The sequence below is a fragment of the Giraffa tippelskirchi genome, chromosome 6 (genome assembly GCF_054371585.1).
Source record: "Giraffa tippelskirchi isolate mGirTip1 chromosome 6, T2T-mGirTip1v1.2.pri, whole genome shotgun sequence".
NCBI classification, from domain to species: Eukaryota; Metazoa; Chordata; class Mammalia; order Artiodactyla; family Giraffidae; genus Giraffa; species Giraffa tippelskirchi.
In genome coordinates this window covers 160,303,556-160,327,720 of record NC_137280.1, presented here as the reverse complement: position 1 = coordinate 160,327,720, position 24,165 = coordinate 160,303,556, and positions in this window count along the sequence as shown.

Genomic DNA, 24,165 nt, shown 5'->3' with positions numbered 1-24,165 from the left:
ATGACTCAATATAGGCATAATTCCTTTTTCATGAGTCTTTCAGTTTGGAGGGAAAAAGTATTGTGCATATAGATTCATTTATCCTCATGTATTATGTTCCATAATACTTTTGGTGTCAACGTAAGTTATGACAGTTAAATCTGGATATTTCCATCTTAAACTAATTGAATACAGTTTGAATCATCTAACTTCTTGACAAAGTGAAAGATTTAAATTTTGGAATTTTGATCTCTTAAGATAATTATCACTCAATTAAACGTCACAGTGATGAAAATAGGAAACTGTAAGTCACAGAAATCATTTAAGGCTCTGTTTTACTTGTATAAAGGAACATTCAGTGATTCACCAGGAAACAGTGGAGACAGATTTTCCAGGTATTGGTGGGTTCTTCTTCCTGATGGAAGTGTATGTTGGGGGACAACACCTGGTAATGAGAGATAGCTCATAGAGAAATGGAACTTACACCCATCCTTCACTAATAATCCTGTTCCTGGTGGTAGGAAGAAAGTTTGGTTCAGTGGTGTTTAGGTTCTTGTTTTAAATCTAAAGTACAGTAATAATTTGAGGCACTCTAAATGTGAGCCTCTTAGAATAATACTACAGAAAGAATTATCCACTAGGAACTTAGCAAAAAAATCAGTAAAGAATAATGTAATAGTGGTGATATTTTAGATAATTATCTAGAAAGCAAGTTAATTGTTCACCATATTAAATTTTAATTTTGAGTTTGAAATCAATTGTTCATAGTAGTATAGTGTAGGGATCACAAAGAGTCGGACATGACTGAGTGACCAGTATCTAGGGCAACAAATAGACTGTGAAATTAAAAATACTGTATCATACTGATGAATATGCCTTCCTTGTCTCAGTCACAAAATATGTTGATTTCCAGGAAGCTGAATAAAGAAAATGCAGAGTAGCATGAACATAGAGCCAGGCTTGCTAGTCTTCTACCACTGTATTGGAATAAATAACCCAAGGTACTTTTTGTCATGTACAGAGATTCTTATTTATTCTTAATATAAGTACTTTCTCCTTGGGATGACAGCATTTTCTTTTGAAACTGTGGCTTGAGAGGAACAGTGCTCACCTCAGTTCTTTGTTTGTGAAAGCTTTCTCTTACAGAAGGGTATGAATTATTTTCAAGTTTTTTCCAGTGTCAATAACTGTAGAATCAAAAGGCTTATAAAATTAACTAGTAGAAGGGGCAATAAGAAGACACGAGTGAATTTGCTTTAAAAAAGGAAGTGGAGGTGAGTATTAGTCATTTATTATTATGGTTATATTGATTATGCAGTGACATTTCATGATGTAAGAAAATAACTTTCTTGTTAAACTGAAGCTGGTGCATTTGCTGCTCTGGTGTCCTGGTAAGCTTTGACAGTTTGGGATTTTTCAGCTAAGATCTTTTTTTTATATGTAAGCCAACAAAGCCTACTTTCTTAAGTTATGTGCCTCTCAACAGTTCCTAGATTAGGGTCTGGTGGTAGGTAGTTGCGATGGGGAGGAAATCAGAAATATATTTATTATGTACTTAATATGTGATGCATAATGCTTATTTAATAGTTTATTGCAGGAAATTCATATAGCACTTCTAATGCAACACTTTCAAATTTAGTTGATGTGCGAGTGTTAATGGCCTTGCATTAGTGAACACTATGATGAGTGGACTATCCAGTTGGGTTGCTCATTTCCTCAACTCCCTAAGCCATCTATCTGATGCTAATCTCTGAATGTAAATCCTCTTGGGAATTGCTAGTGATGTGTTCTACCCTGAAGATGATTTTTAATGTTCTGAAGACCAACATGAAGATGGCAAAATAGTTTTTAAAAATCACTTAAAATATATAATTAAATTTAACTTATGTAGGTATTATATAAAGATAATATAGAAAGTAACAGCAAAAATTCTTTTTTTTTTTTTAAATTGCCAGTTCCATTCCCATTCCTCTCAATAGTATCAGTATCAGTTAGACTTCAGACATCAAGAAGAGCACAAATGGATATATCGAGAGTGGAGTTCCCTGGTGACTCAGTGGTAAAGAATCAGCCTGCAATGCAGGAGACACAGGTTTGATCCCTGGTCGGGAAAGATCCCCTGCAGAAGGGAATGGCAACCCATTGCAGTACTCTTGCCTGGAAAATCCCATGGACGGAGGAGCCTGGTAGGCTGCAGTCCATGGGGTCGCTAGGAGTCGGACACAACTGAGTGACTTCACTTTCACTTTTCACTTTCATGCATTGGAGAAGGAAACGGCAACCCGCTCCAGTATTCTTGCCTGGAGAATCCCAGGGACGGGGGAGCCTGGTTGGCTGCTGTCTGTGGGGTTGCACAGAGTCGGACACGACTGAAGCAACTTAGCAGCAGCAGCAGCATTCTTGCCTGGCAAATCCCATGGACAGAAGAGCGTGGCGGGCTGCAGTCCTAGGGTCACAAAAGAGTCCGCCACGACTTAGCAACTAAACAACAACAAATATAGGGAATAAGTTAAATTGGTGCTAGAGGACCGAAAAAAATCAGAAAAGGAACACTGAGATAGCTGAAGGTAAAGGTGATAGTTCCTGGAAACTAGAAGTGTGGAGGAGAGGTCCTACAGAGCAGGGACTTAGAGATGCCTGAGGAGGAGGGCACTGGTAGGGGATTGATGAGACTGGTTTGGGAAATCGTGAGAAAAAGCTGGCAAATGGAACCAGGTGATGCTCCTGAAATGAAGAACTGTTGCCTTGGGGATATTGACAGGAGCTCCCGGCAAACAGGAAATGTTGTCTTTCCTCCTGTCTTCCTTTATTCTTACTAGTTCTCTTTTTGCCTGCATGTGTGCCAAGTCACTTCAGTTGTATCTGACTCTCGGTGACTCCCTGGACTGTAGCCCTCCAGGACCCTCTATCCATGGGGATTCTCCAGGCAAGAATCCTGGAGTGGATTGCCATGCCCTCCTGCAGGGGATTTTCCTGAACCAGGGATCGAACCCCCATCTCTTACATATCTTGCATTGGCAGTAGGGTTCTTTACCACTAGTGCCATCTTGGAAGCCCCAGTTCAGATTTTAGTGGAGCTTAAAAAAATTCAGCTGGCGAAGGGGAAATGTTGTTTACACAGACCTAACCCCCAGTGTTATACATTTGAGTATAGAATATGACTTGGAGCTGTGCAGGTAAAAATTTTAGTAACAAACACAATTGACCATATATTTTATGATCTGAACCAGGTTACTTGAGAGTGAAAGGGCTTAGGGGAGATTATTATTTATTTTGGGACAACAGGTGTAATTCAGAACTAGTCTAGGCAATCTAGGACATATTGTCACCTTTAATCTGGGACTAGTATCCATTGTTACTTTAGAGAAGATTCTTTCATCCTGTTTCCTTTGCACTTACATGAAATTACAGAAATAGTTTTTTTTTTTTTCACATGAATATTCTTTCCATTCTACAGCTAAGTTTTATAAAGGAAATGTCTTTAAAAATTTAGTAACTTGAACTTCCCTGTGGTCCAGTCTTAAGACCATGCTGCCAACACTGAGCATGGGTTTGATCCCTACTTGGGGAACTAAAATCCCACATGCCTTGAGGTGTAGCCTCAAGATTAAAAAGAAAACAAACAGTAAAAATTAGTAACTTAATTAAGTGCTATTGTGTTCCAGGCACACATAGGTATTTATATACATTATATATTTTAATCTTAATAACTTGGGATAGATACTGTTGAGTTGCTTTTGTTTTACATACACAAAACTCAAAGCTTAGAGGGCTTAAGTAACTTGTTCAAGGTAATGCTTTAGTTTTAGTTGCTAAGTCGTGTCCAACTCTTTGCAACCCCAAAGAGGCTCCGGCCAGGCTCCTCTGTCCATGGGATTTTCTAGGCAAGAATACTGGAGTAGCTTGCCATTTCCTTCTCCAGAGGATCTCCCTGACCCAGGGACCGAACCCTGGTCTCCTGCATTGCAGGCAGATTCTTTACCAACTGAGCGACCAGGGAAGCCCTTAAAAGTAATAGGAATTGGAATTTGCTCCTAAGCATTCTGACTCCAGAGTCTGCTCATAGCCACTAGATTATCTGCCTACAATGATGTTTATAAACTATCTTCAAGGTATAAAGGATCAGACTTTTAAAACCTTCTCCAGGGGATCTATCATGGATGACCTCCTTAATTGTAACAGCAGTTAATGATTTGTGTTTCACTAGAGAAGCTGTCTTTCCTTAGAGAACATGTATTTTGCTTGTGTTGAAAATTGACGCATTTAAAGTTCTTGCCAACCTGGTAAACTTAACCATACTTTAAGCAAAATCAACATTTTTCTTTTTCATTTCCTATTAAGGTAAACATGTTCAATTAAATCTGAAATAGCTGGCCAAAACTAAACTTTCCAGGAGACTTTCTCTGTATCAGTCCTGCTGAGAGATAATTATTGCTAATCTAACTCCTAAGAGATGATGTGATGTTTTTCAGCATTAGCAATAAAAACAAAATAACTCCCTCAAAGGAAAAAAAAAAAGAAAAACCAGGAAGATTTAGATTCTAAGGATGTTCTTTATGAGAGAAAACTTTGTTCAAATCTAGCTGGCTAGTTTCACTGCTTAGCAAAGTTTAAAAGAAAAAAAATAGGAAAGATTTTTAGAAACTAGAAAACATATGTTGTAAATACCTTTTTTGGTTTGGAGAAAAATTAAATCAGATTATACTTGTGAAGATGTTTTGTGAATTGCAAATTTTATTAAAATGTAAATTGCTATAGAACTAGACAGGTACTATAGCTGGAATTACTGATCTGTGGGCACAAGTGACTTGCAGTTCTATAATCTGGTCCTGGAACATCTGGGATCTCCAAGGCCCCTAAGGGGCTCTCAGGTGTACCCAGACCCATGTAGCTAGAAGATTGCTGGGGGGAAAATTTTAAACCTGCATTTGTTTCTTTGAAATGTTTATAAGCAGATGAGTAAGCCCAGTGTTTAGTCCATTTGAAGGAAGTACGTTCTTTGGGAACTTGGGGTATATAAAAATAGAGAATTATGTAAATCATCTACTGTTTACGTTTGGTCAAAACAGTAATAATGTTAACTGTTTCCATTTGGTTGAAATAAGCTTAAAATTGTAACAATTTATATTTCTACTCAAGTTGTTATGGTCAAAAGATTAAAAAAAAATTGTAAAAAACTAATCTTAATTTCCTGGCAGCCATTAGGGTCTTCATTTCTAAAGGATTAATTCATGAGAAAAAAAGAGAGAAAGGCAAATTTTTTTCTTAGAGAGTTCTTTGTTTCTATTTGATTGATAATTTATATCTCATCTTTTCCAAAGAGAGAGATTTATAGCAAATGTCTCCAGCACAAATACAATAAGATTATTAAATTAGAAATAATAGATTACAAACCAGCTGGAAGGAATAAGACACAAATCAAAGTCAACTTTAGTTATTCAGTGTTAATTTGAAAGAGTTTTCAAATTAACTGGCTAGCAGAGACCGGGGACAAGGCTCATCTCCCCATCACAGATAGATGCTTTTTACCACTGTACTCTCCTTCCTTTTGCCTCCTTGGGATGGGAGAAGTGCTGAGTTAACTGAGAACCATCTCTGGTTAACGTGGAAGTGAGACCTACAGCAGCCCCTCATTCTCCAGTGTGTGCACGCTAAGGCACTTCAGTTGTGTTCGACTCTGTGCGACCCTATGGGCTGTAGGCCGCCAGGCTCCTCTGTCCATGAGATTCTCCAGGCAAGGATACTGGTGTGGGTTGCCATGCCCTCCTTCAGGGGATCTTCCTGATCCAGGGCTTGAACCACATCTCTTATATCTCCTGCACTGGCAGGCAGGTTCTTTACCGCTAGTGCCGCTGGGGAAGCCCATTCTCTAGAACATGTCCCCTACTCCTGGCACTATAGGGAAGGGAAAATACTGGACTCCTGCTGTGCCTTAGTGTGGTGAATCTACAGCCTAGTTAAGCTGGGCCTACATAACCAAGATACTTGTCCCAGGAATCCGGTAAAAGGTGAGGGCTGAGAATTTTTTTTAAAAAAGCTGGATTTGGAATATGAGTTACTGTGTCAAAATAGAAGTTTCAGAAGTGCAAATTAATGCACAGACTCGTTGCCGAATGACGTATCCTGTCTACTGCTTTCTAAAAAAGTATGGCAACATGAAATTAAAAGAAATTAAATGTATGGCCCAATATCTTAAAACATGGCTCAGGATTCTGATGAATTGGGCATTGAGAAATACACTAACCGTTTCATTTGATGCTCGGGGTTTCCTAAGCCTCAAGGAAGCCAGAGGTTTAGGAGTGGTATGGGAGAAGTTGGCAGGAGTTGTAGGGAAAGGATGGGTGGCCGAGAGACACTGATGGCAAAGGACTGCTCAGTAGTTATTGGCTTGTGCATTTACTGTCAGATCTTGAGTGCTCCAGGACCTCTAGGGTGTGGAAAACAATCTCATTTACGTTTCTGTTTTTGTCCTGGGACTGACTCTGCTTGAACTCAGTTTTCAAAAGAGCACAAAATGGAACCTAAGGTGACTGTGGCTGGGCATCCACTGATGGAATTGAATGGGAACACCTGGTTCTGGTCCCTTCCATTTCATTCATTCATAGAAGAAGTCAACACACTTACTTCTCCCATTTTGTATCACTTAGGGTATCATCCCATTCACCTAAAAATTAAAAGTACAAAAAATTAAAAGCACTTCAATTTGGTAATATTCTTGTGAGTTTTCAATGAACTGTGATTGTGCTTTTGTGTCTAAGGAGCCATTTGCCTTGTATACATTGATAGATATAGACCAATAAAAGGAGTCATTAGCTCGGTTCTTGTAATCTATGGGTCTAACTTTTTAAAGCTTCATCTTGTTACATATTCAAATTTGTTAAAACTCTGTTAATGAAATCTTATGTTTTGAGAGTGTTCTTTTAAGGGGGAGGGGGTTTTGATTCTTGTAATTTTGAATGTGTTTAGAACAAATTTACATGTAGTGAAACTGACAGTAAATTCACAGGCCTTCTAACTTCTTAATCAGCCAATTCTTCTCCTAAACTAACTGTCCCTATGCATTTCTTCAAGGAAGAATATCAGTGTAGTTAATCTAACTGTTCAAGTTAGAATAGCATTTGGAGAGAAAAATAGGACAAAATATACTTCCAGCCTCCACTAGGGGGACCTATTGCTGCAACCAAAAAATCATCTGAGAAAACATGCATTTCACATGACAGTTACATGATAATAGTTTTTATTTTTTGAAGCATACACACATTTGAAACAATGCATTTATATTCCTCATAAATATTTCTTGTGTTACAATTTTATTTTTACATTATATCTAAAAATTAAAATATAAAAATGGAGAAATAAGATGAGGTGTGTTTAATTAAACAAGCTTTTTTAGAAAATAATTATAAAATGAAAATATAAGTTCAGTCTTGTGAATAATTTGTATAAAATATGTATATAATGACCTACATAAAACAAAAATCTTTTTCACAAAACATTTTTCTAAATTTTGCCAATTCAGTATATATTTTTTGCTACACTACTGGCTTTTGTCTGATGTAAAGGCTTATAATTTCTATGAAACATTTTAGCTTATACTATAATATTAGGTTGGTACAAAAGTAATAGCAGTTTCAGACCTATGAATTTTAAATCATTATAACTAGGCTCATTTTTACATTTTTAGTAATCGAAATAGGAACCATTACAATCAACACATTTTGCCAATGCTAAATAAGTTTGTTTACTTCTGTAGTGTAAAAATCAGCGCTTTGGGATTCAGTGAACTCTCGGAAAGTATTTTCTGCCTCCTGCTGGTTGTGAAAGCATTATCATTGCAAAAAGTTGTTGAGATGCTTGAAGAAGTGGAAGTTGGTTGGCTAGAGGTCAGGTGAATATGGTGGATGAGGCAAAACTCTGTAGCCAAATTTGTTCAACTTTTGAAGTGCTGGTTGTGCTATGTGCAGTCAGGTGTTGTGGAGAAGAATTTGGTTTATTCTGTTGGCTGATGCTGCGTGCAGGCATTGCAGTTTTTGGTGCATCTCATCAGTTTGCTAAGTATATTTCTCAGGTGTAATGGTTTCACCTGGATTCAGAAAGCTGTAGTGGACTAGATGGGTAGTAGACCACCAAACAGTGATCAGGACCTTTTTAGGTGCAAGTTTAGCTTTGGGAATTGCATTGGAGCTTCTTCTCAGTCCAACCACTGTGTATGTTGTAAAATCCACTTTTTGTTACAATCCGATTGAGAAATGGTTGATTGTTGTTGTGTAGAATAAGAAGATGACACTTCAAAAACGACAGTTTTGTGATTTGCGGTCAGCTTATGAGTCACCCACTTACTGAGCTTTTTCACTTTTCCAATTTGCTTCAAATGCTGAATGATCAGAGAATGGTCGATGTTGAGTTCTTTGGCAGCTTCTCGTGTAGTTGTGAGAGGGTCAGCTTCAACGATTGCTCTCAGTTTGTTGTTGTCAGCTTCCGCTGGCTAACCACTATGCTTCTATTCTTCAAGGCTCTCATCTCCTTTGCAAAACTGCTTGAACCGCCACTGCACTGTACATTTGTTAGCAGTTCCTGGGCCAAATGCGTTGTTGATGTTGTGACTTGTCTCTGCTGCTTTATGACCCATTTTGAACTTGAGTTAAAAAAATTGCTCAGATTTGCTTTTTGTCTAACGTAATTTCTATGGTCTAAAATAAATATAAAATAAGCAGCAAGTAATAAGTCATTAACAAGAAAATATAAAGCAAGAAATGTGCATTAAAATGATATATAACATAACCACATTTAAGAATGTATTCCAGTATCAAATGGCAAAGTTCATGAATGCAAAACTGAAGTTACTTTTGCACCAACCTAATATTTATAATCATGAAGTGGGTAAGTTATATAATCACCAAATTGGTAAATCTTTTTGTCTCTCTTCTAGTTGTGAGGACATTCTCTTTTGTGCCTTCTGATTATACATGCTTTCTTAGCATCAGGTACTATTTGTTTATGCTCATATTTCTTAATATTCCTTAATTTTTTTATGGTTCAAATAATTGTTTTTATATTCAAGGTGTTTTTACCTGATTTGCATTACTCCTTCTTCCTGAGTTTATTGTTTAGAAGTAATTTACATTAATGGTTTTCAGTGGTGAAGTTCACAAATTCTGTGGAGCAGACATTACTATCTCCATTTTTCAGATTAGGAAATTGAGGCTGAGAATGATTACCTTACCTGACTAGTGTAATGTACTCTGCCTTCTGATTCTAAGCCCAATATTTTCTCTGCAATACCACAGTTGATTTTAAGGTATCCCAAATGCGGACCAACCATCTTTCCAAGCATATTTCTTGACCAAGACTAGTGAACTCATAATTTGAGTTAGTATGTCTTCTGACTAGACATGTTCTTCTGTATGAGAAATGCCTCACTCTAGATGAAGTATTTGGATAATTTCCGTTGTCCTTGGAAAATGCCAATACATGGTGTTTTAAATGTGGCAACAGATAATTTTTTGTTAATACCATAATATCCATTTGGTTCAACAGTGTTTTAATGATGTCTTTGAATTTCTGTTTACGCACACACCCAATTTTTCTCCCCAAAGAAAAGTTTTGATTCTATGAAGGACTGAATGTAACTCAAGCAAAGGAGATAAAAATGTGACTCAGATATAGGAAGAGTTTTACCCATCCTGAAAGAAATGCCAAGTTAAAGTACTATGAGATACCATTTTCACCTAGTTATTTTTGTAATATACTCTGTTAAACACTAAAAAGTGTATATATTGGGATAAATAAATAAACCAGACATTCTTCCACTGCTGGGATTAAAATTGGTACAACCACCTGTGGATAATATCTATCAGCACTATAAATGATAGACGCTACTTGACTCAGCGACAAGTTTCTTAGAATTTAGCCTGTGGATATACTTGTGCACATTCAACATTGTTTATGTTTGAGATTATTCATAGGTTTATTATAGCAAAAAATGAAAATAAATGCCCTTTGATAGGTGGTTGGTTGGTTAAATAGATTATTACACAGCTGTTGAAAAGAATGAGCAAGCTCTACACTGATAGGCAAATAGCTTTAAGCAATATTAAATGGAAAGTGCAAGGTGCAGAACAGTCTTAAGCTACCTTTTGTCTAAGAAGGAAAGAGAATATGCATATTTCCTTTTATACTGATAAACTTAAAGGCTACACAGAGGACTAGTACAAATGATTTCCTGCTTGGAATTGGAGGCAAAAGCGGTAACTGGGTAGCTCAGAGATGGGTAAAAAAGACATTTTCTTTAGAACCAGGAGAATATACGACCTATTTTTAAAATACGTATCTGAGAAAGAGAGAAAATATGTAAGAGATTAAGTAGACACATATACTTTTGCTTCCTAAAATGACAGTAAAGGGATATTTTTAAAAAGGCATATACCCACAAGGACAGACTGGAAGAGGAAGAAATAGCAAATTTCTGGAAGCTGGAAAGCAGATGAATGAATGGTACTGACTCAGCAGACCCAGAGAGCCAGATTCTTTGCTGACAGTGGGAAAAATAGAAGCTTTCATGTTGCAGAATATCCTGAAGGTCCAGGAATTGGCTTCTCCAGTTACCTCTGGAAATGAGACGGAAGGTGGGGCTAAAAATAGGAAGAATGGTTGAAAGCTTCTTAAAACAGTTAAGTTCCCAGTTGCACAGCCAGGCAAATTCCCTTCCCCAATCTTAAGGTTTAGTTTCTGAACTGCGTTAAAAAAAAAAAAATCTCACAAAACTCTTTGAATTAAGATGTACCAGGAAGAGGTGGGGGTGTGGGGAGTGTTGTAAGTAACTTGCTGAAAACAAAGTGATTATTAAGCATTTGCAAACTGAATACCAAGACCTTCTAATTTCACTTTGCCTACGGTTATATCCTTTCCTCAGAGCAGCCCACATCCAGTCTGTGTGAGATGGAGAGTGTCACAAAGACATGGTTCCCTTGCCCCAGTTGGGGACAAAAATGGGAAACAACTCTAAAGAGCCATTCCAGCTTCAGAACTCCCTGCAGGATTGGCTGTGGCGACTGCATCACGGGGCAGCTTCCTTGTCAGCCCACTCCTGCCTTCCTCACTCTCTTGAAGGTATTGTTCCTGAAGGTGGTCCCCAGTTAACCACCTGCCCCTAAATCTCAGCCTCGAGAAACCCTACTTATAATGGAATCTAAAATAAATGGGAAAAATGGAAAGAAAAAGATGGATAACCTTAGATAAATAAGAGAAGATACTACATCCATGATGCAAAAGCAAGACACCACAAGAAGAAAAACCGAAAGAATATAAAAGAGCTTCTGAAAGTTAAAAATATAATGGTAGAAATGAAAATAAAAACTGAATAAATATGTTGAAAGATAAAATTTAGAAAATCTCAGAAAGTAGAGCAAAAGGACAAAGTGGAAAGAAAAGGTGTTCTTAAGATCATTCTAAATATGTGGCATCTGAATAAAAAAAGCTTCAGAAAGACACCACAGAGGAAATGACTGTCATGAGGGAGAATAAGGGGGAAGCAATCACCAACAAAATAATAACATTTCCAAAAATTTAAGAATATGAGTTTCCAGGTTGAGTTCCAGGCAGCCCACTTGTGAATTTAGGGCACCTCAGCAAAATTTCAGGATACTGGGATGCAAAAAGATTCTGTAACTTTCCAGAGAGAATAGATAGTAATGAAATATTAAGAATCAGAATGGTTTCTTAGCACACTGGAAGCTTGAAGACTGTGTATCAGTAGATTCAAAATGGAGAAGAAAAATGACTTCGATGCAGATATTCCATGAAAGTGTAAGTTGCTCAGTCGTGTCCAACTGCTTGCAACTGTAGCCTCTGTCCATGGAATTCTCCAGGCAAGAATACTAGAGTGGGTAAGCCATTTGCTTCTCCAGGAATCTTCCTGACCCAGGGATCAAACTTGGGTCTGCCGCATTGCAGGTGAATTCTTTACTATCTGAGCCACCAGGGAAGCCCAGATAGTCCATAGTGAGTCAAACTCTTGTGAGATAGGATTGACATTTGGAGACCTCCAAGTTCTCAAAAATTTACCTCCCCATTTGTCTTCTTTGGAAGCTCCTGGAAGATAAAATCATCTGAAATGAGGACATATCATAAGAAACTTTAAGATGTAGCGTCCATGAAAAAAGAAGCAAAGCAAAATCTCTGTGATGTGTGTTAAGCAAATACGAAGACATTAATTGTGCCCTATACTTTATAGAGAGTGACCAATCCATATTCAAGCAAGTCTGAAAGCTCTGGCAGAAATTATTCAAGAGGAGATCACTGGAATACCTACTGTGAATAAAAAATTGAGAGATTTAATAATTTTCAGAGAGTTTGGGGTTAAATTAGTGATAACTGCACATGTATGTGCATGCTCAAGTCGCTTCAATTGTGTCTGACTCTTTGTGACCCTATAGATCATAGCCCACCAGGCTCCTATGTTCAAGGGGTTCTACAGGCAAGAATACTGTAGTGGGTTGCCACGCCCTCCTCCAAGGGATCTTTCCCACCGAGATATTAAACCTGTGTCTTTCTATGTCTCCTGCATTGGCAGGCAGGTTCTTTACCACTAGCGCCACCTGGGAAGTCCCTGATAACTACACATCAGTTCAGCCGCTCAGTCGTCTCTGACTCTATGACCCTATGGATTGCAGCATGCCAGGCCTCCCTGTCCATCACCAACTCCTGGAGTTTACTCAAACTCATGTCAATTGAGTTGGTGATGTCATCCAACCATTTCATCCTCTGTTGTCCCCTTCTCTTCCCTCTTTCAATCTTTCCCAGCATCAGGGTCTTGTCCAGTGAGTCAGTTCTTCACATCAGGTGGCCAAAGTATTGGAGTTTCAGCTTCAGCATCAGTCCTTCCAATGAATATTCAGGACTGATTTCCTTTCGGATGGACTAGTTGGATCTCCTTGCAGTCCAAGGGACTCTCAAGAGTCTTCTCTAACACCACAGTTCAAAAGCATCAATTATTCAGCACTCAGCTTTATGGTCCAACTCTCACATCCATACATGACCACTGGAAAAACCATAGCTTTGACTAGACGGAGCTTTGTCAGCAAAGTAATGTCTCTGCTTTTTAATATGCTGTCTAGGTTGGTCATAACTTTTCTTCCAAGGAGCAAGCGTCTTTTAATTTCATAGCTGCAGTCACCATCTGCAGTGATTTTGGAGCCCCCCCAAAAAAAGTCTGTCACTGTTTCCACGTCTATTTGCCATGAAGTGATGGGACCAGATGCCATGATCTTAGTTTTCTGAGTTTTCTCAATGTTGAGTCATCACGTTTTCTGCAGGGAACTTCACTCATGCTGGGTCTGCAGGCCAGCGCCCATCCCTGTCCCTGCTGCCACCACTGCTGTCGTCCTGCACGCCCGATAACTACACATAAAACTGAGCAAATGTAAAAATAAGACTGCTATTAATATTAACTTCAGGGAAATGAAATTTTATGCAAGAAAGAAAAAGAAATAATGTCTTTATTGCCTAACTATAAAATCACATACATACAAAAGGTAAATGCTGAATATTGATCTAACCAAAATTAATGAAATAATAATATTGAGAGAGTGAGGGAAGAACGTGTTCACGTTTCTATTTGATAGGATTAGAGAACTAAATGCTCATTTTCTATAGAGAGAAGTAGCAATGTAAGAATGGAGCATACTTGAGTATTAAGAACATGAACTTTGGATTGAGACTGTCTAGATTTGAATGATAGCTGCTTTCCAGCAGTATGACCTTAAGCAAGTTACTTGATTGTACATTAGTAGTCATCTTTTAAAAAGGAGATAATGATAATACACATCACACATGGTTACTGTGAGGATAATGAATAGATGAGATTAGACCACCACTGTACTGCTCTACAGTAACTGTGATGTAAATATTTTCAATTTATGTTTTCTGTTATGGACTGAATCGTGCCCTCCTCCACCAGCAACTTCATATGTGGAAGCCTTAATTTCTAGTACTTTAGAATGAATATTTGGAGCTGGGGCCTTTAAAGAGGTAATTAAGTTAAAACGAGGCATTTAGGGTAGGCCTCAGTCTAATCTGATTGGTGTCTTTATAAGAAAACACTAGGGCATGCACGGAGAGACACCAGGGATGCATGGACACAGAGAAAAGGATATGCGAGGACAAGTGTGTCTTCCTCACAGAAAAGGGCAAGTCAAGGAGAGATGCCTTAGGAGACACCAAACCTGCTGACACTTTGATCTTTTAAGACTTGTAGCCTCTAGAACTGTGAGAAAGTAAATTTCTTTTATTTAAGGCACTACCTATGGTATTTTGTTATGGTAGCCCTATTAAATTAATTATCATATTCCAAAAGGTTCACCTCAAAGAGCTAAGTGTGGTTGCCTCTGGGAAGCAGGATATGATAGTAGTGAAGAGAGATTGCTTTTTGTTTCCTCTAATGAAATAGATGGGCAAACAGTGGAAATAGTGACTGACTTTACTTTTTGGGCTCCAAAATCACTGCAGATGGTGACTGCAGCTATGAAATTAAAAGACGCTTACTCCTTGGAAGGAAAGTTATGACCAGCCTAGACAGCATATTAAAAAGCAGAGACGTTACTTTGTCAACAAAGATCCACCTACTCAAGGCTATGGTTTTTCCAGTAGTCATGTATGGATGTGAGAGTTTGACTGTAAAGAAAGCTGAGTGCCAAAGAATTGATGCTTTTGAAGTGTGGTGTTGGAGAAGACTCTTGAGAGTACCTTGGACTGCCTGGAGATCCAACTAGTCCATCCTAAAAGAAATCACTCCTGAGTGTTCATTGGAAGGACTGATGTTGAAGCTAGAACTCCAATACTTTGGTCACCTGATACAAAGAGTTGACTCATTGGAAAAGACCCTGATTCTGGGAAAGATTGAGGGCAGGAGGAGAAGGGGATGACAGAGGATGAGATGGTTGGATGGCATCACCAACTCAATGGGCATGAGTTTGGGTAAACTCCAGGAGTTGGTGATGGACAGGGAGGCCTGGCGTGCTGCAGTCCATGGCGTCACAAAGAGTCGGAATGACTGAGCAACTGCACTGGACTGAATGAAAACTTTGTGGAACTCATTGATTCCATAAACTATGTGTATTTATAACTTTGAAAAAAAGCACAAACAAAAAAAATGGAAGGCAGCATCTGATAAATTAGAGTTATCTCTTGTCTTTTTTTTTTTTTTTAAGTCTGTGTCATTAGGAACTCTCTTGAGTTCCCTTTCAAGCACTGTAGACATCTGGGTCTCTATCAAAGATGCCACCAAATAGGGGATGTTAACACTTTGGGCACTCTTTTTTAATTCAGACTAGATAAATCTTGCCTCAGTAATGTCCAGGTAGCTAATTGGAACTCATTACTCCTGGGTAAAAACCTGAATTCACCAATAACTCTTGTAGCTGAGCCCACTCAGAATTGTGAAGTGATACTACATATCTCTCACTTCATTTGACAGCAGTGTATTTCTTATGGGTGTAATATTTTTTTATACTAAATTTCCTTGTAGTTTTCCTTGTCTAGTCTCTGATTTCTCACTCTGTGGCCCTTCTGATATTTTTACCCCAGGGAAGATATAATCCAATAGTATGCTTTTGGCTAAGTAATAGCCAACAAAAAGTGTTTGACCATAAGGAAATATTCTCTCACATAAAAAGAAATCTTGAAGTTCTAGGTAGAGTGTTTAGCCCAATGACTCAATGATATTACTAGGGGGCCAGATTTTTTTTGTGCTTATTCTGTGTGCCATTCTTAGCATGGTGGCTACTCTTGTCTTAGGTGCAAGATAACCAACTGCAGCAGTTCAAGGCCTTATGTCCTCATAAGCAATATCCAAGAGCTACCTGGGAGAAGAGGACATTCACATTTGAACATTTTGCCAAAAGCACCAGCCTGTGTCTACTCACATCCCTTGATCATAATTGTTGCACATGTTGTTCCTCAGGTTGCCAGTGTAATGAATTACCATGGTTGCTTAATCCAAATAATGCTCTCTGAAGTTAAGGGGCTCAAGCTCCCCTGAAACACATCTCATATCTGAGTAAAGTCAGGATTATGTTAGCAAGGAACAAGGGAATAGAAGGGCAAATGCCATGGAATTGGAGAGAAAAAACCTACAGTTTAGCCACAGTTCTGGTGTGATAGGAAGGGAAGGTAGAAAATTTTTCACTGGGAGAATGAGAGAGAGAAAGGCAGTGAAAGGTCAGTGATGGATGTCCTGGCTCCCCACCTTGGGGTTTAAACTTGAGGAGGGGCCTTGCAGGCACAGGTTAAGGATGGAAACACATAGGTTCCTAGTAGAGGGATCCTTAGTCTTAGTTTCTTAAGACTTGGTTTAGGACATTGCAAGTCTCTTAGATGACCCACAACTTGCAGAACAATTATACTGCAGACATTCTCTCACTGTTAAGAAAGTTCTAGGGTCCACAACAGATTTCCCTACCTGGGGATCTGGTAAAAGGACTGAGAACTGGCCAGTGGGACTTGATTACAGAACTTCCACAGGACTGGGGAAACAGACTCTTGGAGGGCACAAACAAAGCACTGTGTGTCCTAGGACCCTAGAGAGAAGAACAGTGACCTCACAAGAGACTGAACCAGACTTGTCTGTGAGTGTCCAGGTATCTCTGGCAGAAGGGTGGGTCGACAGTGGCCTGACACGGGGTCAGGGGTACAGAATACAACAGCCTTGGCATAAGTCCTTTTGAAGGAGGTTGCCATTACCCCTACCATAGTTTGGCCTCAGGGAGGGAACACAGCCCCACCCATCAACAGAAAATTGGAGATTCAAGATTTGCTGAGCATGGCCCTGCCCATCAGAACAAGACCCAGATTCCCCCACAGCCAGTCCCTCCCATCAGGAAGCTTCCCCAAGCCTCTTATCCTTATCCATCAGAGCACAGACAGAATGGAAGCCACAATTACAGAAAACTAACCAAACTGATCACTTGAATCACAGCTTTGTCTAACTCAATGAGACTATGAGCCATGCCATGTAGGGCTACCCAAGATGGATGGGTTGTGGTGGAGAGTTCTGATAAAATGTGGGCCACTGGTGAAGGGAATGGCAAACCACTTCAGTATTCTTGCCTTGAGAACCCCATGAACAGTATGAAAAGGCAAAAAGATATGACACTGAAAGATGAACTCCTCAGATTGGTAGGTGCCTGAAATGTTACAGGAGAAGAGTGGAGAGATAGCTACAGAAACCATGAAAAGGCTGAGCCAAAGTGAAAACAAAGCCCACTTGTGGATGTGACTGGTGATAGAAGTAAAAGTCCAATGCTGTAAAGAACAATACTGCATAGAAACCTGGAAGTTAGGTCCACGAATCAAGGTAAAATGGAAGTGGTCAAACAGGAGATGGCAAGAGTGAACATCGACATTTTAGGAATGAGCGAACTAAAATGGACGAGAATGGGCATATTTAATTCAGATGACCATTATGTCTACTACTGTGGGCTAGAATCCCTTAGAAGATATGGAGAAGCCCTCATAGTCAACAAAAGAGTTTGAAATGCAGCACTTGGGTGCAGTCTCAAAAAGGACAGAATGATCACTGTTCATTTCCAAGGCAAACCATTCAGTATCACAGTAATCCAAGTCTATGCCTCAACCACTAATGCCGAAGAAGCTGGAGTTGAACAGTTCTATGATGACTATAAGACCTTATAGAACGAACACCCAAAAAAGATGTCCTTTTCATCATAGGGGACTGGAATGCAAAAGTAGGAAGTCAAGAGATACCTGTAGTAACAGGCAGTTTGGCCTTGGAGTACAAAATGAAGCAGGGCAAAGGCTAACAGAATTTTGCCAAGAGAACACACTGGTCATAGCAAACACCCTCTTCCAACAACACAAGAGAAGACTCTACACATGGATATCACCAGATGGTCAATACTGAAATCAGATTTATTATATTCTTTGCAGCCAAAGCTGCAGAAGCTCTATACCATCAGCAAAAACAAGACTGGGAGCTGACTGTGGCTCAGATCATGAACTCCATATTGCAAAATTCAGACTGAAACTGAAGAAAGTAGGAAAACCACTAGACCATTCAGGGATGACCTAAATCAAATCCCTTATGATTATACAGTGAAAGTGACAAATAGATTCAAGGGACTAGATCTGACAGAGTGCCTAAAGAATTATGGACGGAGGTTTGTGACATTGTACAGGAGGCAGGGATCAAGATCATCCCCAAGAAAAAGAAATGCAAAAAGGCAAAGTGGTTGTCTGAGGAGGCCTTACAAATAGCTGTGAAAAGAAGAGAAGCAAAAGGCAAAGGAGAAAAGGAAAGATATACCCATTTCAATGCAGAGTTCCAAAGAATAGCAAGGAGAGATTAGAAAGAGTTCCTCAATGATCAGTGCAAAGAAATAGAGGAAAACAAAAGAATGGGAAAGACTAGAGATCTCTTCAAGAAAATTAGAGATACCAAGGGAACATTTCATGCAAAGATGGGCTCAATAAAGGACAGAAATGGTATGGACCTAACAGAAGCAGAAGATATTAAGAAGAGGTAGCAAGAATACACAGAAGAACTATACAAAAAAGATCTTCATGACCCAGATAATCATGATGGTGTGATCAGTCACCTAGAGCCAGACATCTTAGAACGCGAAGTCAAATGGGCCTTAGAAAGCATCACTACAAACAAAGCTAGTGGAGGTGATGGAATTCCAGCTGAGCTATTTCAAATCCTAAAAGATGATGCTGTGAAAGTGCTACACTCAATATGCCAACAAATTTGGAAAACTCAGCAGTGGCCACAGGACTGGACAAGGTCAGTTTTCATTCCAATCCCAAAGAAAGGCAATGCCAAAGAATGCTCAAACTACTACACAATTGTATTCTTCTCCCATGCTAGCAAAGTAGTGCTCAAAATTCTCCAAGCTAGGCTTCAACAGTATGTGAACTGAGAACTTCCAGATGTTCAAGCTGGATTTAGAAAAGACAGAGGAACCAGAGATCAAATTGCCAACATCCATTGGATCATAGCAAAAGCAAGAGAATTCCAGAAAAACTTCTTCTGTCTCATTGGCTGTGCTAAATCCTTGACTGTGTGGATCACAACAAACTGTGGCATATTCTTCACGCGATGGGAATACCTTATCACCTTACCTGCAGGACAAGAAGCAACAGAAACAGACATGGAACAATGGAGTGGTTCCAAATTGGGAAAAAAGTATTTCAAAGCTGTATATTGTCACCCTGCTTATTTAACTTCTATGCAGAGTACATCATGTGAAATGCTGGAGTGGATGAAGCACAAGCTGGAATCAAGATTGCCAGGAGAAATATCAATAACCTCACATATGCAGATGACAGCCCCCTCTGGCAGAAAGCGAAGAGGAATTAAAGAGCCTCTTGATGAGAGTGAAAGAGGAGAGTAAAAAAGCTGGCTTAAAACTCAGCATTCAAAAAATGAAGATCATGGCATTTGGTTGCATCACTTCATGTCAAATAGATGGGGAAACAATGGAAACAGTGACAGACTTTATTTTCTTGGGCTCCAAAATTACTGCAGATGGTGACTGCAGCCATGAAATGAAAAGACGCTCGCTCCTTGGAAGAAAAGCTGTGACAGCATATTAAAATCTAGACAGCATATTAAAAAGCAGAGACATTACTTTGCTGACAATGAATATTGCTGACAAAGCTCAATCGAGTCAAAGCTATGGTTTTTCCAGTAGTCATGTATGGATGTGAGAGCTGGACCATAAAGCTGAGTGCTGAATAATTGATGCTTTTGAACTGTGGTGTTGGAGAAAACCCTTGAGAGTCACCCGGACTGCAAAGAGATCCAACCAGTCAATCCTAAAGGAGATGAGTCCTGAATATTCATTAGAAGGACTGGTGCTTAAGCTGAAACTCCAATACTATGGTCACCTGGTGGAAAGAACTGACTCATTTGAATAGACCCTGATGCTTGGAAAGATTGAAGGCAGGAGGAGAAGGGGATGACAGAGGATGAGATGGTTGGATGGCATTATTGACTCTATGGAGATGAATTTGAGTAAGCTCCAGGAGTTGGTGATGGACAGGGAAGGCTGACCTGCTGTAGTTCATGGGGTTGCAAAGGGTCAGACATGACTGAGCGACTGAAATGAACTGAACTGAAGGTTTTTAGAGAAGTGCTGAAATTGGAGTATAGCCACATTCAACATGCCTCTGTTGAAGAGATTAAATGCCTGAAGGATGGGGTAAATTAAGTGTCTGAGACGGCATGTGAATAGCATATAATTTGAAATTCCTCCAGAAGGTAGATTTTATGCCTGAAGACTGGTTGAAGCCAATGACTGTTTAGGCAGCAACCAAAAGAATTGACAAAACTGCATGGATCACAGGAGAGCTTTCCTACATCGTCTAGGCATGTGAAGCCTTCACACTCCCTCTACTGTTTCTGGAAGGGAAAGGGAAAGTAGGAGGAAAAACAGATCTGACAGAGATTTTGTCTTTGCACTGACTGAATATTCACGTTTGAAAATGCAAATAGACTGGATTATGTTTAATTGGGAATATTTTTCCTACTAGTATAGGACTTCAGAATATGAAGAGATCAATTATAGAGAAATTTTACCATTTTTCTTCACTTCAAATTATATAAATTTTGACTATGCTATGTTTTACATATTTCAGGATCATCTTGTTTTTTTAACCTTTTGGGGCGACATTGTAAAAAGTGGAAAAGTAAAGAAAAAAATGTAAATACGGAGATGCATAAGGCTCTGTTGAAAAATGGCTATGTGGTTTTACAGAACATCAATTAAGATTATGTAAAAATAATGCAAAATTATTTAGCCACTTTCTTCAAAATTATGGTTAATATAATAATTTTAGTATTTTTAGTAAACTTAATATAATATCTCTTAAGTAGGTTTTAAATGCATGCATTAATTTTTTTTAATTATGTAAGGATAACCATGATTCAGTACAGAAACAAGCAACCAGGTTACTTATATTTATTTTGTTTGCATTATGTTTTCTCTTTACTACATATGTCTAACCAGGTGGAAAACAACAGAAAATTTCCATTTTTTAAAACAAATATAACCTGGTCAGGAATTCAATTTACATTCTAATTATATTATAATAAACCAAGAATGTTTACAGTTGCATCTAGCACCCAGTTAAAACTCGACACATGTATAATAATAATAAAATTTGTTGGCCAAAATGTTGTAATAGCTACTAAAAGTACATGAATAAATTTTAATATCAAGACAGGAAACAACAGACATACAGTGTGTATTTGAGGCACATGTATCATTTGAACAGGCGCCAGAATTGTAGCTAAAGATTAAAGTGTGATTTAGAGATATATTCCACTCCGTATGCATGTGCGTTGCCTCCATTAGCATTAATAGAATTTACATGCAAACAGAGGAGAGAAATTTGTTGAAAGGCAAAGAAAGAATGATTTTTAACTTTGTAATTCCAGGAGTTTGGAACTGTATTATTAAAAGCTCCGTGAAAGGTCTTAATTTAGAAACTGAGATATAGAAGCTCTGTATCGAACTACTACATGTATACTTTGTATTATTAGAGAAGGGTGAGTCAGGAAAGCTAAAGAATTTGTCAAAGGCTGATCTGGGATCATAGTACTGTTTAGAAATGGAAAGCAATATATGCATTTTGGATGTGGATTAATTTGAAAAATATGAATTTTTTAAAATAATTTTTAATCTGAGTCAAAATGTAATTTGTATTATTGTATCCATTAGTGGGCACACACACACACATACACACACACTGCAGTAATTTATACTACCTATATTCATTTACCTATAAGCATCTAACACCTGTCTGGGGTTTAGAAAAATATAAATATTTTCAGCCTATGGAGGGTTTTTCTTTTTTTACTGCAAAATTATCAAAAAATTGTTGAATTGTAAGGTCCTAGATAAATGTAGGGGAGGAATTAGAGGTAAAAGTAAATTTGTATACTTCTCTTTTTTACTACTTTCTAGAAAATGGCTCTCATGAAATGTATATTTTCCTTTAGTGAGTATCAGGGAGGACATAATTAGCTAAATAATGAATCAGGCCAGGATGGTAACAAGTGATGGATCTAACTTTCTGAGGGAAGATTATATTTGAAAGTACAGTTTACTTTGGAAAGTCTCTTTGCAATATATTCATTCATTCATTTAGCACATTTTTAGTGAAGGTCTCCTATGTTCTGGTCACTTTTCTATTGATCCAGGAGATGCAAATAGCTTTCCAGGTGGCACTAGTGATAGAAAACCCGTCTGCTAATGCTGGAGACATAAGAGATGCCGGTTAGATCCCTGGGTCCGGAAGATCCCCTGGAGGAGGACATGTCAAGCCACTCTAGTATTCTTACCTGAAGAATCCCATGGACAGAGGAGCCTGGTGGGCTATAGTCCGTGGGGTCGCAAGAGTCGAACACAACTGAAGCAACTTAGCATACACAAATACAGGAGCAAATATGACAAAGTTCCTGCCCTCATGGATTTTACAGGTGAGCAATATGCATTAAGAACTTAAAGCCCATACTTTTAAATTTAATTTTTATATTTTTATTAATCTAATCTGATACTTAGAGATTTGCACAAAGATTGATGAGTACAAATTCCTATTGCATCATTATTTATAATGCAGAAAAACTATAATCTCCTTAAATTCCTAGTATCAAATACTTAGATACTTTTGAATATGTTTTGAAGTCCTCTATAATAAGAAATAGATATCTCTAGGTAGTGAAAAGGAGTACTTTTAATTGTCTTGATTCTTTCCTATTCTTTCTGGAATTTCTGAGTATACATTGCTTTCTAAATTTAAAGTAATTGTAAGGTCCTTTTAATCTAAAGATGCAAAACTGATAGACTTTAGGAGTAGCAGATATATGTGAAAAACAAGGCCTCACTATTTCTTTTGCTTACACAAATCATCTTCCTTTTATTTCTGGAAGGTTGTTAGTGTCTGTGCCAGAATCCCTTAGTGAATTCACCTATATCATAAGAAGCTAGCTCAGAAGTGTTGGAGGTGCTGTGTATGAACTGAAATGTTTGGGTCAGATTTGACGTCTCACTTGAGAAGAGACTATGGAGGTGAGCAGGAGTGTTTTCTACTTATTATCCAGACATGTGAATTGTCAGGTGTTCAAATGCAAACTATGTCTTAATGTGATACGTATTACATTCTACTTTTAGGAGCTTGAAACGAGTGAGCTTCCCACTCCCTCTGAAGTTAGGTGAGCTACATTATATGTTTTGGTTCATAAAGTTTTACCTTTAGCTTTCTCAACAGGTCATGTCAGTCACAGGTAGTTCATGGTGGAAGTTCATGGTAGTTACGGTGGAAGCTGTTCCATCAGGACTGTGAAACTTAAAAAAAATGTGGTTCCTGACAGAGCTCCTAAGACTGTTGTGATTTCCTGAGTGAAAAGTGTACCCTACCCTGAGCTCCTTGGAATTGCCTTGAAATTCCTGGGTGATAGGAATGTGTTGTGTTCTAATGAGGTGTCTCTAAGTGGACTCCTGGGTGGGAGTCAATCACCAGAAAGACTAAGTCATAATTAAAAGCTTGAAACTTTGGCCCTAATCTCCATTCTCCAGAGACAAGATAGAATTAATATTCCATTGTGCCTCCATGGTGAAATTCCAGTAAAATCCCCACAGTACAGGATTTAGGGAAATTCTCGGTTGGTAAATACATCTAAGTACCTGGAAGTGGTACATCTCAACTCCATGGAGACTGATGTTCCTGTGTGAAGACCCTCCCAGATCGTGCTCCACGTATCACTTCATCTGACTCTTCATATGTATCCTCTGTCATATCCTTTATAATAAACTGGTAGGTGTAAGGAAATGTTACCCTGAGTTCTGTGAGCTGTTTCAGCAAACGATCGAACTCCCAATTTATACCATGTTGGACAGAAGTTGTGTGTAACCAAAGGTGTTACTGCTTATAATTGACATCTGAAGTCAGAGGATGAACTCTGGGGACAGAGTTGTAGGACTGAGTCCTTAACCTGTGGGGTCTTTACTAACTCTGGTTAGTGTCATAACTGACTTGCAGGACACCTGGCTAATGTCACAAAGAATTGTTTGGTGTGAGAAAAAGCCCCATGCATCTGGTGTCAGAAATGCTGTGAGTGTGGTAGTAGCATGAGAGCAAAGGAGAAACACACAGAGGTGACTTTTT